The 15,268-nt window shown below is 45.1% G+C and overlaps 1 non-coding gene across 1 annotated transcript; it reads left to right on the forward strand.

The window, feature by feature from the left end:
- The first annotated feature begins 15,194 nt into the window (after positions 1–15,194).
- On the forward strand, positions 15,195–15,268 carry TRNAN-GUU. Its single transcript has one exon. It is a non-coding gene; the product is annotated as a tRNA-Asn (tRNA).

Genomic DNA, 15,268 nt, shown 5'->3' on the forward strand with positions numbered 1-15,268 from the left:
CTTTTGCCTCACGTGATCTCATTCCTTCAGGGTGTTTGCAAAGGGGCTGAGGTGCAAGAGAGGGAGGAAGGGGGGGAGAGACAAAAACTGAGATTTTGTTCCCCCCCACCTCAGGCATCCCCCCCCCCGGAGCATCCTGACAATACACAACCAGCAGCAAACCCCAGCCCAGAGAGCCAGCCGCGGAACCCGGGAACCATATGAAGCATGAGATTCCAATCGGAACAAAAGCAGCTACGCTTTTCCCCCCATGCGGAGGGGGGGAAGAGGGGCAGGGGGCTGGCAATCAATCGGAATCATAAGCAGGAAGAAATCCGTGGGAGGGAGGGGTCGATGAGACACAGAATCCCGACCCGGCCCTTCTGCTCCCGGATTTTGCCGTTCATGTCTGGGAGAGGTGAAAAAATTGCAGATGATCAAGAGCAACTTATGTTCCGTTTCCTTACAGTCTAGAAGCAAACGATTTTTATTTTATTTTATTTTATTTTTTTGCACCAGGAAATATATATATATGTGTGTGTGTGTGTGTATTTCTCCCCCTTGCTCTCCGCTTTGTATCCATCCACAGACCAGCCAGGCACTGCTTAGAGTACTCCATGAAGGGAAATAGATTTAAAAGGCGCTGACATATCCTAGAAGGCAGAGACACACGAGGATATTCCAAATTGTCCAGTTCTGCACACACACACACACACACACACACAACGCACGTCTTTATTCGCCGCTCCCTCCCGGGCGGCTGTTGCGATCTCTCTTAAAACAAGGCTAGCAAAAAAAAAGAATCAAATCAAATAAAGCAAAGGGATGAAATGAGACAATTTGAGGGGGTTTGTTGGGAAAGGACCTGGCTTTATTCCTTTTCCTCCCCGGAACATTTTGATTCCAACCCAACGCATTAAGTTCCAAGCACAAAGCGACCTGCTGTCGACAACTTCATGCGATTTCTTTGGAGACTCTCTCCGCTGAAGTTTGGGAAAGTCCAGCCTTCAAGACAAATGACCTGTCTCGGTGGTAGGTGTCTCCTTCCCTGTATTTGTTTTTAAACCACAGAGGCAGGACTTTAGATTTTCTCCTCCCCTTTTTCACTGTTACCCTTTATAATTATTACGACCATGTCACCATCCCTGTGGTCAGTACCAGATTTTCAAATATTCCCATTCGCTTCGTTTTCGTAGATCTACCTCGTGGTGGGTTTTCTAAAGACCCTTCGACTCCTTTATTTCTCCCTTCATGTTGTCCTTTGCTGAAGGGAGTGAGGGGGAGCGGGTTATCCAAGGGGAACCAGGATTTCGACTTGCCTTGTCAATTTCATTCCCACCCCTGCTTGCGCCTCAAACCGACGGGGGGGGGGGGGTCAGCTTCAGCCTTGTCCTGTACCTCGTGTCTTCATTGACAGGAGTGCAAAGTGACTGTAAACGTGGTGGGGGTTTAAATGAAGGCGTGGGGCGAAGGGCAGAATAGAACCATGCTCCTAGAAGTACACTCACAAAGATGTATCCACATACGCGTGTGGACGACATTTATTTAAACCCGCAAACATCAAGCGCCTAAGATGACCAGGATACCCCGTTCAGCCTCTTGTCTTGCTACATTTGTATGTGATTCCCACTGCATCACTTGCCCCGGTTCATTGGCTCTAGACTTCCCATGGTGATTTGCATCTCCCATCAGTTACCCCTGTGTTGCCACACTGCAGTTAGATGGGGGGGGGGGCTGGTTTTCGATCTTAAACCAGAATTTATCATTGGTTTCTATTTTGCAGCTGTAATCAGCGGAAGTTCTCTGTGATGCCAAATGCTGGCTAAGTGTATTTCTGGGCCTTGTGGTAACTTTATCTTGCCTCTTAAAACCTCAAAAGTTTTCTCTGTTGTTCTTTCTTTTTTTTTTTTTTTTTTCCATGTGAGCAGCCAGGTTTTCTTTACGTCAACAGCTGTTGCTGATGTTGCTCTTGATCGAGTCTCTTCTGCACTTCAAGGTGCTCTCAGACGGGAGAAGACTTTAAAAAAGAAAAGCAGCCCAAAGGACGGGGGGGGGGGAAGTGGGAGGAAGGAAAAATTGATTCGTTCAGCTGAGTGTCTTTCCAAGAGGCAATGAAGCCACACGCATGAAGTGATTGCAATCAGCAGGGACCTCTTTTGACTACGTGGACACTGTCCAAAAGCAAAGATTCAGAAAATAAAGTCTACCCCGCACCCCAAATCTCTTCTCCCCACGGCTCCTAAAAAAAGAAATTGACATGAGTACATTTGAACATTTTACGAGCTGGAAAGTTTTTGTTGGCAAAGTTAGAACCACTTGTCCCAAGTGATTGCAGAATCTAGCACCAGAAAGGACAATTTCTTGCAGTTTTTTAAAGTTGTGTCCTTTCCCTGAACATATTCTGAGAGAGAAAGTACTTCAGAATAAAACTAGCTTTTTTTAATTAAGGTCACTTTCATAGCAAAGGGTTTTTTATTTTTTATTTGGCCAAAATCACCAGATTAGTAAATTGCATATTTGTTGCTAACTCTTTAATAAGCTTTATAATATAAAGTAACTGGTTCACATTTATTTTATTTTATTCTCTCGTGTTTTTACTTGTGACAAAGAGAAAGGATATGTTGAGGCAACAATTATACCAGAACAATATTAACTTTTCAAACTACTTTAACCCCCAGCTCCTACTTTCTTTAGCTTGAAAAGGGGGGAAATACCATTCATTTGTCAATTTAGCCCTGTGTACAAATAATCACGGCATAGCACCTGATTAGTGGGATGGATTTTTTTTAGGATCTTTGGAAGGGGATTTACATATTGACATCACGTGCGTTTAGGGAGAGGCAGAAATATTTAGTGCCAGCATAAATATAACATTTTAATAAGCAGGCGAAATGAAAATATATTGTGATCGAGAACTCTGTGTCAGATCTGTAGTATACACTGTCCATTCGTCTTATTTTAGTTTTAAAACTTATCATCGGTTTGCAGGTCCGGTCATTAGATTCAGCTGTGTTATCATTTAAACTCCGATATGTGACCTAAAGGAAAGGTGCTTTTTCCCTCTCGTCAGTTTTCTCTTGCATTTGCCTATCTAATAAGACCAACAAGCCAACTTCTTTCTCTCCCGCCGTTTACAAGTATATGTGCATCGCACTATAGAAGAGAACACCTTTTTTTGGTTACAGGACTGCAGAAAGTTAGCGGATTCCCCCCCAATAGACAAGAGACACTGTCGGGTTTTGGTTTGTTTGGGTTTTTTTTAGCATTAATCTCTTGTGGGATTGAAGAAACAAGGTCAGCAACAGAATACTTTCCTTATTGCCATTCGTAGGTGGGGGAGAAAGAAAAATCACGTTCGTCTCTAGGGGTTGCCAGAATAGAAATGTGCAGAGAAAGATACAGATCTCCTCTCGTCTTGTAAACTTTCTCTCCTGCATCCACAGGATAAGTTATTGAGTTAGAATCTTTCTCTCTCTTTTTTGGCGGGGACGGCTCTCCACACAGTGGGAGCTGCACGCTTAATGGATGCTTCTTTAATAAACTGACTCTGTGTGTGCGCGTCTTGACCGTTTCATGAAACACAGACTCCTCCTTCTGTCTAGTGTTTTGTCTCAAAGCCCCGTCCCCAGACGCACATCCCTGCGCTACCGGCCAAAGCGCCCCTGACTGAAATCTGTGCCGGTTTCATTACCGGGCTACAGGGATCCTGCAAATACAACCCCACCACGCCTTGGGATCGCTCATCCACTGGGCTTGCCTGCCATGTGCAAGGGTGTACTCCCCTGACCTGCATTCAGAGCAGCCCTTGCTTGCAATTTGAAGCCACAGGAGCTACCGCGGCTACTCTCTCTCTAGGAACATATCGAGCGGTCACTTTGGATCATGCCCCCTCGAGTCCATAGACTCACCCTGTACAACACCCTTTCTACACGTACACACACACCGGCTGCTTGTTGGCGCGACGGTTTGTAGATCTAAAGGAGAGGCAATAAAACCCTAACTATGCGAGTTTCAGAGTAGCAGCCGTGTTAGTCTGTATTCGCAAAAAGAAAAGGAGTACTTGTGGCACCTTAGAGACTAACAAATTTATTAGAGCATAAGCTTTCGTGAGCTACAGCTCACTTCATCGGATGCATTTCTAACTATGCAAGTTACTGTTCACAGCTTGCCCGGGCTACAGAAAACTCTTGCCTGGCAGGATGGTTCTTTGAGAGCTGTGGCCAAAGCTGTGTCTGGTTTTCTATAGACATGAGGCGCTGGGTCTGTCTCCTCCTGTTATTGCCTGTCTGGGTTCATCCCTCCAGCCCCATCAATGGCTGGTGGGGAAAGGCAGGAGGTTTTAGCAGAATCCGCTCTGGAGTCCAGGAAAATAGCTGGTGTGTGGCGGGGATGGGGTTGTAATTCGGAGGCTCTTTGGGATTCAATCGGGCTCCGCTTAAAATGAAATACCTTGATTGGCCATTATCTCAATTAGCAGTCCCGCTACAATTAGCAAAATATAGCATGGTATTTAATTGGGCTTTAGGGCGTTCGCTTCCTTACAAGCACAGCCTGCGATGGCTGATTGGCGCTCGGGTGAGGGATCCCTGCTGTGGAGGGGAACCGAATGGAAATCGGTTCTAAGGAAGGCTCCAGAGAAGGCTCGGGAAGGAAGGCGGGTGTCCATCTCTTTAGCCTGCAGTCTTGTCTGAGGGGGGCGCCAGGCTTGGGACAGACCCATCTCCAAGAGACCAAACTCCGCACCCCACTTCCCTGCACGAGTTGCAGTTTGATTTCAAACCACACTGGTTTTAGGAGGAGAGAGTAGGCACCCCATGTGCTGCACAGGGAGGCAGATCCTCAGTGTAAACGGGCATAACTTTTTTTTGTACCAGCCGAGGATCTAATTAAAGGTCTTCAAAGGTTGCTTTGCATGTTTGTAGTGAATCTCTCTCTCTCTCCATCCCCATCCATCCCATCTTTCTTTCTTTTCTAACATTGCTAAATGTATTAATTTTCCCTGATGTGGGAACTGTCTATTCTCGCTCTCTCTCACGGATTAAATTACATCCATATAGTATAAATCGCCCGGGACAAAATATCTTTTCAAAGGGAGATTAGTAAGCGGGGTGCGTTCACACTGCACCAGACCCGGTCAGAGGCAGCAGACTCCCCACATCTGCCGGTTCGCCGAGAGCTGGTATTCCCCTCAAGCAATCTGGGGTTCTGTGTGCCCAGAATCCTGGGGGCCTCTGTCAGCAACGCGAGTCGTTTCTTAAATAGTTTACTATGTTCTTAATTCCGTCCATCCTTTGGAGAGGTGTTAAGATCCCCAGATAGCTCATCTTCCCCCCCTTCCCCCGCCATACACTGAGACTCTGGACACAGGAAAGAAGCCAGAACTAAGGTTTTAGTTTCGGTCCTGCTGTCCACGTAATTTCTCCCCAGCTTGAGGAGCTGGTGCCCTGAGATGGGAAACTGCACCTAAAGCGACTCTGCATGTCTTCTTCCAGGGAGAGGTGCTGGGGTGGGATGCATCGGGGGAGGAGGAAGGGGGAGAGAGAGAAAAAAAATATCTGCAAAAGGCATTTGGCCAGATCCTGGGAGGTATGAAAGTCCGCTAAGAGAAGCAGGAGCTGCGGGACAAAGTGGTGGTTGGTTGCCCAACCCTGAACTTTCCATTGAGGCAAACCTGCCATTGCCTTCCCTTTAGAACCTCAGGGGGAGGTTTGCCCCGCGTGAGAACAAGGGGGCTGGGCCCAGAGAGTTTGTATGAAATAAATAAATTAAATGAACAAGCAAGCAAACAAACATCAAAATATCTTAGCTAGGTGACAGCTGTTTTCCTCGTCTCCTGTCGCTTGGAAAACAGGGGTCGGAGGCTGGCCGGAGGGAGTGGGGAGCCAGAGGAGAGATGGGGTGGCTAAAGATATTAATTTTCCTTGATTCCTCTATGAATATTTCATAGAGCAGGGCTGTATCTGGGGGTACACAAACCTGTGTCCATAATAGATAAATATGTAGGCGTTATCACACACTCATCAACACGCCACACATACACATTCCTTGCCGCTTCCTAAAGAGACTAAGAACCAACTCCTCAATATATAGGCAGTGGTTTGTTTTTCTTTCTTTACTGACCTAGTTAAACCGGTTAGGTTATAGTTCTAAGCTGTTTAAGGGCATTCTGGTTTAATGACAGGGCTGTTTGGAAACAGATGAGTGCACAGATGAGCATGGGGCAGTCTGAACTAAATGTGTCCAAAGCTTTACCTGCGATCCTTTCCGCTACACGGTCTTTGGAGTCGACTTTCCTCAATGGTGTGATACTTTTTTAAAGGATCCTCACTGAGAACAGATATTTCCCTGTGCAGACCGGATGTTTCATACATGCACCAAGTACTACCCAGCCCCGTCTGATTTTAGTTCAAGCCCACAGGACAGATCTACCCACAATGCACCTGGACGCAGCCTGCGAACAGCAAGAAAATCAGCGGGACAGGCAGGAAAGTCCCAGACTCCGCAAAAAGCTGGCTGCCAAGACGGCTTTGCGTGGGGGATATGAACACGGGGAGGAGGATGTCACAGGTCATGCCGAGCCCTTTTGGACCGGCACCTAAGCAGGATGCTGCTGCTTCTAATGGTCTAGTTCTTTCAAGGCACCAGCTGCCTGTTTAGGACGCAAATCGAAATAAAGCAATGGCCCAATGGGTAAATGTCCGGGCCAGATCCTGCGCCCATTGAAGTAAATGGCAAAGCCCTCATTGGTTTCAATAGGTGCAGGAGCAAATCCCCTCTTTCATCTGGACCCATGGCTCCAAATGGGAAAGGAAACCCTTCTCAGCTTATTCCGTGTTATGTGTTCTACCAGCTGCTTGGGAATGTCCCCTTGTCAGCGTTCACCATTTGACAAGGAGACGAAACCCTAATAATGACGCTGTTAGAAAGTCTTACGGAAAACACAGAGATAAAATGAAACGTAAGGATTTCCTTATCTGGTGACAGAAATCTTTAAAATGCTCTCTCTCTCTCTCTCTCTCTCTCTCACACACACACACACACATGCTCGTACAAACATAAACACACACACATTTTTCTCTCTCTGTTACACACAGACTCGGGGGGTCATTTCCCAAAGGCATTGGTACCTGCTGGTCTATGGCGCAGGTAGCCTGTTGCGATATGGATTAAGGACCCATTCAAGCCAGTCCTTCGTCCGAAGAGGCTGGTGGGGTTCCACTCAGTTGCCAGCTCGACATTTTTGGTGGCTTTTGGCAAGTCGGCCTCATCGATCTATGCCCATTGCTGCTAACTGGCAGAGCCAACCTGCAAGGAAAGTCACCCACCCAGCCAGTCTCCTTGTTAATGCTCTCCTCCAGCTTCTGAATAGCAATCATCTTTCAGGAAACTGAGGGCTGTAGGTTTCAGAGTAGCAGCCGTGTTAGTCTGTATTCGCAAAAAGAAAAGGAGTACTTGTGGCACCTTAGAGACTAACAAATTTATTAGAGCATAAGCTTTCGTGAGCTACAGCTCACTTTAAGTGAGCTTTAAGTGAGCTGTAGCTCACGAAAGCTTATGCTCTAATAAATTTGTTAGTCTCTAAGGTGCCACAAGTACTCCTTTTCTTTTTGAGGGGTGTAGGTGTGATCTAATCTAATCCACCTTGATGGACAATTAGATAAAACTTGACATTGATATAAACACGTGTCATACATGTGATTTTATATAGACTCATCTTATTATACCGATGCACATATCAAAATTTACAGATGGATCTTCAAGCTTCTTTAGTTGTTTTAATTGATGCTGGTGTATATTGTATGTTGTTTATAGCACATTATTATATACACACATTATATATAGAAAGGGTGTGTTTCTGTGTCTGTACCCACACACACATCATTATTCATCTATCTGTGCACACACAAGTTAAATATATTGTGGATCATGTAATCTGAGCTAGCTTTCGGTATAGACAGATACAGAGCTAGATAATGTTAGATACACAGATACATAGACTGGATGTGTGTGTACTTAGATCAATATGATATGTGATGTATGTGTATATGATATACACATGATATATAGAAAGGGTGAGTGTGTATATACATCATACATATTTATCTGTACACATATATCATATCTATCTATACACACATCAAGTATATGTAACTGTATATATAACATTTTCTAGCTCTATATCTATCTACACAGAAAGCAAGCTCAGATTACATGAAACACAACTATATTTATAATGAACACGCACACACATCTTTGTTAGTCTCTAAGGTGCCACCAGTACTCCTTTTCTTTTTGCGAATACAGACTAACACGGCTGCTACTCTGAAACACATCTTTGTGTATCCATGTACATAATTGTTTTCCAATCCAGTCTAGCTAGAGGGACAGATAGCTACAATTAGACAATTATATAAATACATGTTATAACATGTTTGCTTATCATCTCGCTATACCTGTGCACACACAAATGTTTGCAGATGGATGTTCAAGATTCTCAGTTGCTCTCACTGATGTCTACAATATATAGTACATTATTATATAGACAAGTATGTGTGTGTACATCATATGTATTTATCTATCTATCATACATATTTATCTAAGTACACACACATATCTATCTATCAAACATATGTTTATCTGTGTACACACACATCAAGTCTATGTATCTGTGTATATAATATTATCTAGCTATGTATCTGTCTATACAGAAAGCTAGCTCAGATTACATGAGACACAATATATTTAACGCATCTTTGTGTATCTATAGACATAATTTTTGCCTATCTCCCCCCCCCCCCTCCAGTAATCCCTGGCTCTGACAATCACTAAAAACATCATAAATTAGCAGAACTGCTTTTTGTTCGGGTCCCCTAATCTCTCTGCCAGTGATTTCCCTATTTGCTGGCAAAATGCGCATTCAATCGCAGGAGCCCATTGGCTGGATTTAGATCGCCGATGCAGTCTTCCACCCAATCAGGGTCCAAGAGCTGGCACCTCTTGGAACCGGCGCTTCCTCTTACTAAATATGGCTCTATTTTTGTAAGGCGAGTGGCTGATGCTGGTCTGCTTTGTTCCTCCTTCCCGCTGCCTGCTGGCTGGAAAGAAAGAACAGATCAATTTTAAAAAACAACCCAGTAAGGTGGACAGTAAGAGGCGGGTAGATTTGATCCCTCTCTTCATTTGGGAGGGAAACAATAAGGTCAGTGGACGAAGAATTAATTACTTCGATGCTTCAACTAGCAAAAGCAAGAAAAGCCACCGAAGACCCTTCCTCAGACTTTCCCACCGAGTCTCAAAGAGTCCTGCCAATACAATCAAGAGGTCTCATTCCTGAGCTTTGAGGAGACTATCTTAATGGTGTGTGTGATGGGAGGAGTGGGGGTATGGTGGTGTGTTGTGTGGGCTTTTGTGTATTTTGTGTGGGGGTGTGTTTCTGTGTGTATATTTCTGTGTCTGTGTTCGTGAGGTGTTTGGTGTGTGTGTTTTGTGGGCTGTCTATTAGAGTCGATGATTTGTGTGTGTTGGTGTTTTATGTGCGTGTGTGTCCTTGTGAGTGTGTGCATTCAATTGCTCAAGGTTCTCCCAGGAATTAGCTTTTAAGGATTGTCTCGGAAATATTTGCCATACGGTCTCCAGGACGAGCATCGAGCCATTTCTTTCATATCCTGTTTACGACAAGCAGGAGGAGAATATGCCAATTTCTGGGAGACAGATTCTTCCAGCTTTCCTTACAGTGCTCCGGATTGACACCGGTGTGAGAGAACACAAGATTTGGATATGTCCCTAGCCTGATCTACTGACACCGTGGATACAAACACTAGGGTTGAAATCCTGACCAACTGAAGTCAATGGGAGGTTTTTCCACTTACTTAACTGGTGCAAGGATTTCACTCAACCTGGAGAGGTGTGTGTAAATTACAGAGAGATCGGTTCGCTTATAGAAACACCAGATCATTCACCTTGTCCCACCTTCCTCTTGTATCTACAAATAATTATTCTGTCATACTCAAATTTAAATAAACCATTGTTATTTGCTCCTATATCACACTTCCCATTCTGTATAGGGAAAAATCATATATTCTATATACTTCCTTCATCGTGTGTGTGTGTGTTTATTTAATTGAAAAAATATTTTAATGTACTTATATCTCCTCCCTGATCTCTCTCTGACCGCTCCCTCTGGAGGGATGTATTGGATAGAACAGAATCGACTTGATAAATAAAAGGGCTCTGAATTATGTTTAGTTAGGGGCTCCTTTTCTCTGTCCATATCCAGGCAAAATTCCGTGGGAGTTTTTCTCTGAATCAGGATGCCAGGATCTGGCCCATAATGTGTTTCAGTCAGTACGGAATCTGGAAAAAAGAAAAGGAGTACTTGTGGCACCTTAGAGACTAACAAATTTATTAGAGCATAAGCTTTCGTGAGCTACAGCTCTGGGTAAGCTTCCAGGAGCAGGCGAATTGAAAGAGAAAGAAACCCGTAGAGAAGAAAGCAACTAGGTGAAAATTATTCTAAATAGGCAGCAACATATCCAGGAAATAAAGCCCATACGAAAAAACGGATCCGTCACCTGGTGTTATTGCAGCCAGTCTCCTAAACAGGGTGAGTTATCCAGGTCGATGGGGGGTGGGGGGGGAAGCGCGCTGAGCACATAACCGCGTGTTCTACGTACTGTCTAAAGCCCCGATCCTGCAAGCCTTTACGCACGTGCTGACGTTTACCGTAAAGTGAAGCATGTGCCTAAGTGTGCAAACGTGGATCAGAGCCTAAATCCCTTGTGCCAATCCCATTCTGTTATCAGGATCCATACTAAAGGCACCAGGAGAATCCAAAGGTAACACAGGTAAGGTACACGCATTGCTTTCTACTTTACTGTTTGGGTTTTTTAAAAAAATTCACCCTCGCTCTGTAATAAAAAAAATGGGCTGAGGAAGAACTAAGCGCGGGCGCGGATGTAGGCAAAGAGCATTTGACTGGAAACACCTTCCCTTCGTCTCGGGGCCATGCGGCTAGTCACTCGATTGGGCCCTGACGGGCTGGGAAACGGATGGTTTGCTGGAGCCTCCTGCTAGGAAAATATACAGAGCAATTCTCAAGGGTGAATCAAAGAGTTGCTTTGTGCGTGCTCATACGGTGTGCATAGCAAACTGTACATGCCCGGAGACGTGGGCATATTTGTTATGGAATCTATCTCGTCCATGGCAGATATTTGCAGAGACACTTGGCTGGAAGGACGCGTAGATCAGGAACTCAGAACTAATCTCAATTTCAGATCGGTCGAGCGAAAGCTGAGGTTAGTCCTGAGGTCCTGAGTTGCAACTCAAATGAATATGAATTAGATGAATCAAAGAAAGGTGGTTTGTGTTGCTTGGTTCACACACCCTCATCCCGTGTAATTCGCATCTAGAGAACACAGGAGTTGTTGCTCATCTTAATTAGATCTTAATCTTAATTAATCTTAAATAGATCGCTATAGATCGATATAGACATAAGGACATGGAACACAGATCTTCAGTCAAAAAATCACCTATCTATGCGTGTTGAAGAACTTAGCTGGGAGTATAGAAATGTGAATATTTTTTCTCCTTCTATATATGTGTGTGTTTGTGTATATGTGGTAATATAGGTATCTACCTACATACATAAGAACATAAGAACGGCCACACTGGGTCGGACCAAAGGTCCATCCAGCCCAGTGTCCTGTCTGCCGACAGTGGCCAGTACCAGGTGCCCCAGAGGGAGTGAACCTAACAGGTAAGGATCAAGTGACCTGCCATCCATCTCCACCGTCTGACAAACAGAGGCTAGGGACACAATGCACATATCTATCAGTCTGTCTAGCTATCTGTATCTATGCATACATGTCGTATTTATATGTGTGTGGACTGAGAGTTGATATGATTGATTGAAAGCCCTGGCGGGGATGATTTAGTTGGGGATTGGTCCTGCTTTGAGCAGGGGGGTTGGACTAGATGACCTCCTGAGGTCCCTCCCAACCCTGATATTCTATGATTCTATGATTAGGATAGACCAACAGCAATCTCTGTATTCCTGAATTGGAAATTTTAGCAACTATTTTTAAAGAATTCTTTTAACAACTTGCTCTCCCTGCAACTTAGAGTTCTTAAACTAGGGTGCAATTATGTATCTCTGTGCAATGATCTGCTATGAAACTGTCCAATGGAACCATGAAAACGAAGCAGCCTTCATCTGGCAGGTCGTGAGGGAACGGAGGAGACCCTCCCCATGTAGGCAGTATTGAAAGCAATGGGACTTTTCTTTTGACTTCAGTGGGAGCAGGCTTTAAGCACCGATCGTGCATTTAAATTGCCTCTAATTCTACTCAATTTTCCCATGGTAAGAAAAAAATAAAACTTGCAGAGTGGCAATAAGAAAAAGAGCCGGGCTGTGGTGTTACAAAAGGATAGTCAATGATGTGCCCTATAGTTTTGTTGGCTTAATAAGGAGCAGGGGTGAGATGAGTGTGCTTAGGTTAATACGTAATAACAAAAGGCTGGTTTACATTCAGTGTGTTGAAGTGTCACACCTACACTGCATACATGAAATATGCCCAGGGAGGTGAATGCCCTGCATTGTGTAACTGGAGAGTGATCCCCGTTTAAATAGGAAAATCAGAGGACTCCAGAATTAACAGAATGAACCACCAGGCCAGTCCTTTGTCTTGCAAAGGAGCTGAGCTTGATTAAAAATCGCACAAACTGGTTGTTCCAGGAATGAGGTTAGATGGACAAGGGTGTTGTTATGTCTAATCGAATGTGTGTGAGGAGAAGCAATTCAGATCAAAACAAATCTTGATTTTCTTATTTACAAACCGAATCCCCCCCGGGTGTCTGACATACGAATCCAAACGGCAGCGGCTTTTTGAGACCCGGGAATAATAATTTTTTACCGCAGCTCTGTAATCTGGCCCCAATTTCACAGAATAATTCCATGCCTCAGTTTCCCTCTCAGCCTAATGGAGATAATACTACTTCCCCGTTTCAAAAAAGCGCTGTGAGGTTTAACCAATTAATCCTTGCCAGGAGCTTTGAGATCTCAGGATGAAAAGTGTCATATTAGTGTTGAAAATTAATAGGTATTTGTTTTTAATATTTATTCATCATTTTTCCATTGAGCTCCAGTTTGCAGAGGGGCACAACAAGTAACTATGGATTTAGTAGACTTCTACCACCCAAAACGGCAATTATTTTTTTTACACAGTATGGAGAAAACTAGCTGAGTAGTGACCGTGTTCAGACTGGTTTGCTCTCTCTTTCACAGGGGAATTTGGTGGCCCATCAAACCCTAACGTGCCCAATCATACTTTGCCATTGATTTGATTTAAAAGGCTGTGGCCTGCAGAGCAGACAGAGTTCCGGGCCCCTGTTTTTCAAGTTCTCTTCACCCGCCCTTGAGGGGTCAGATTTTCAAAGCAGCTCAGCTCTTATTTAGCGCCTGATTCTCAACAGCATTGAGGCCCCAGTGCTCTGAGAAATGATGCTTAAATAGAAGTGAACGCTTCTGAAAATCTGGTCCCATGGATTTACCTGTTTTTACTCCTAAAACATCAGCGAGCTCTGTTTTAAGGACGCTTCTCTCCCCAAGAGTTTGCTTTGATGCGATGTGATGTGATCACTAATATTTTGACACCGAGGACAAGCCGAAATCCCAGATCAGTCGGCCCCACGTTTCTTCAGAGAACATCTATCTTGGGCTTTTATAAAAGGCTTATCACACGCCCCTTTCCTCCTGCAAAGCTGGGCTATTTGTAAAGCCACCTAATTACATTCGATTGATTGATTTTAACCCAGAAGGCAATCATAAAGAGCTTGGTTGGTTGGCTGCCTTCCTCCTCAGTTTGCTCATTCTCCTGTGCTCTGCTGTATGAAACAGACTGCCGGTTTGGACGAAGTTTGGGAGGATAGATCTAATAGACTGTCTCCAAATTATTCCATGGGTTTTTATCAAGCCCCCTCTTTTTAAGCAGAGTTCCTTCCTTGACTTCAAAAAAATAAAAGAAAAGGAGTACTTGTGGCACCTTAGAGACTAACAAACTAGCTCACGAAAGCTTTTGCTCAAATAAATTTGTTAGTCTTTAAGGTGCCACAAGTCCTCCTTTTCTTTTTTGCGAACTCAGATTAACACGGCTGCTACTCTGGTTCCTTGACTTCAGTGGGGGAGGTCTTGCTTATTAATCAATAGCACATCACAGTGGCATGATTCTGTTGATCTGGATTTTTTTAATGCATACAAGTAACACGTTCAAACTGCAACCGAGGGGTCTGCCTGAAGTCAACATGTTCAGTCAGCTCCAGTCGTGAAAGGACATAAATACAGAGGAGTCTCTGAATCACAGCCAGATGCAGCGCTCTCTTCCAGGAGAGCAAGTGTCTGTTAGAGAGGGAGATTTCCGTCCTGTAAATTAGAGGGTGTCTAGCAAGACCTTTCGAAGATGCCCAGGCCAGCAGCATTTGCCCCTGAAACGCAGCCTACACCCCGGTAGGAATCCTCCTTATAAAACATCTACCCTGTGTCTGGCGATTCTCTGCCCCTCTCTTTGCCCCTCGAACAGGGCAAAGGGATGACTAACCTTGTCAGGTGGGGACAGCCCTCTGCCCATGAGCAAAGGACGGGAGGGTGCCAGCTGCACTGCACTGCACTGCAAAACCGATGGAAACTGCCGAATACTTCTGCTAAGAATCTTCCCCCCTCCAGTCTTTCAGGGGGAAGAATGACACCCCTGATGGAAATTTGCAGGGGAGCGTCCACACCCTGTCGGGGACAGGAGCCTTCCTCCCAACACACGTTTCTCAAGATTCAGGAAAATCTTCCCCACCTTTATTTGCTAAATCCCCTTGCTTCGAAGGAGCAGAAGGAAACTGGCCTCTCAGATTCCTAGACAAGGTCACAAGGAACCAGCCAGCGGGAGGAGGGGGTGGGCAGACGTTCCTGCTCGCCCCTGGTCCTGGGCTGCCTCGGGAGTGTCTATCTGCCCCTCGGGAGTGTCTATCTGCCCCTCGGGAGTCTATCTGCCCCGCTATTCAAGCCTATTCCACCGCCCCTGGCTCTGCTGGGTTTTGCTCGCCCGCCTTGTTTGCTTTGCAAGCCGCGGCTGTCTCTCGCGAGCCTCTCCTGGCTCCCTGCTGCCCGCAGTGGCCACCAGCAGAGTTACTACGGCTTGACTGTGCTGGCCGCCACGTGCGCTCCCGTCCCAGTCTCTGTGGCGCAATCGGTTAGCGCGTTCGGCTGTTAACCGAAAGGTTGGTGGTTCGAGCCCACCCAGGGACG

This window comes from Dermochelys coriacea, chromosome 27 (assembly GCF_009764565.3).
Source record: "Dermochelys coriacea isolate rDerCor1 chromosome 27, rDerCor1.pri.v4, whole genome shotgun sequence".
In the NCBI taxonomy this organism is placed as follows: Eukaryota; Metazoa; Chordata; order Testudines; family Dermochelyidae; genus Dermochelys; species Dermochelys coriacea.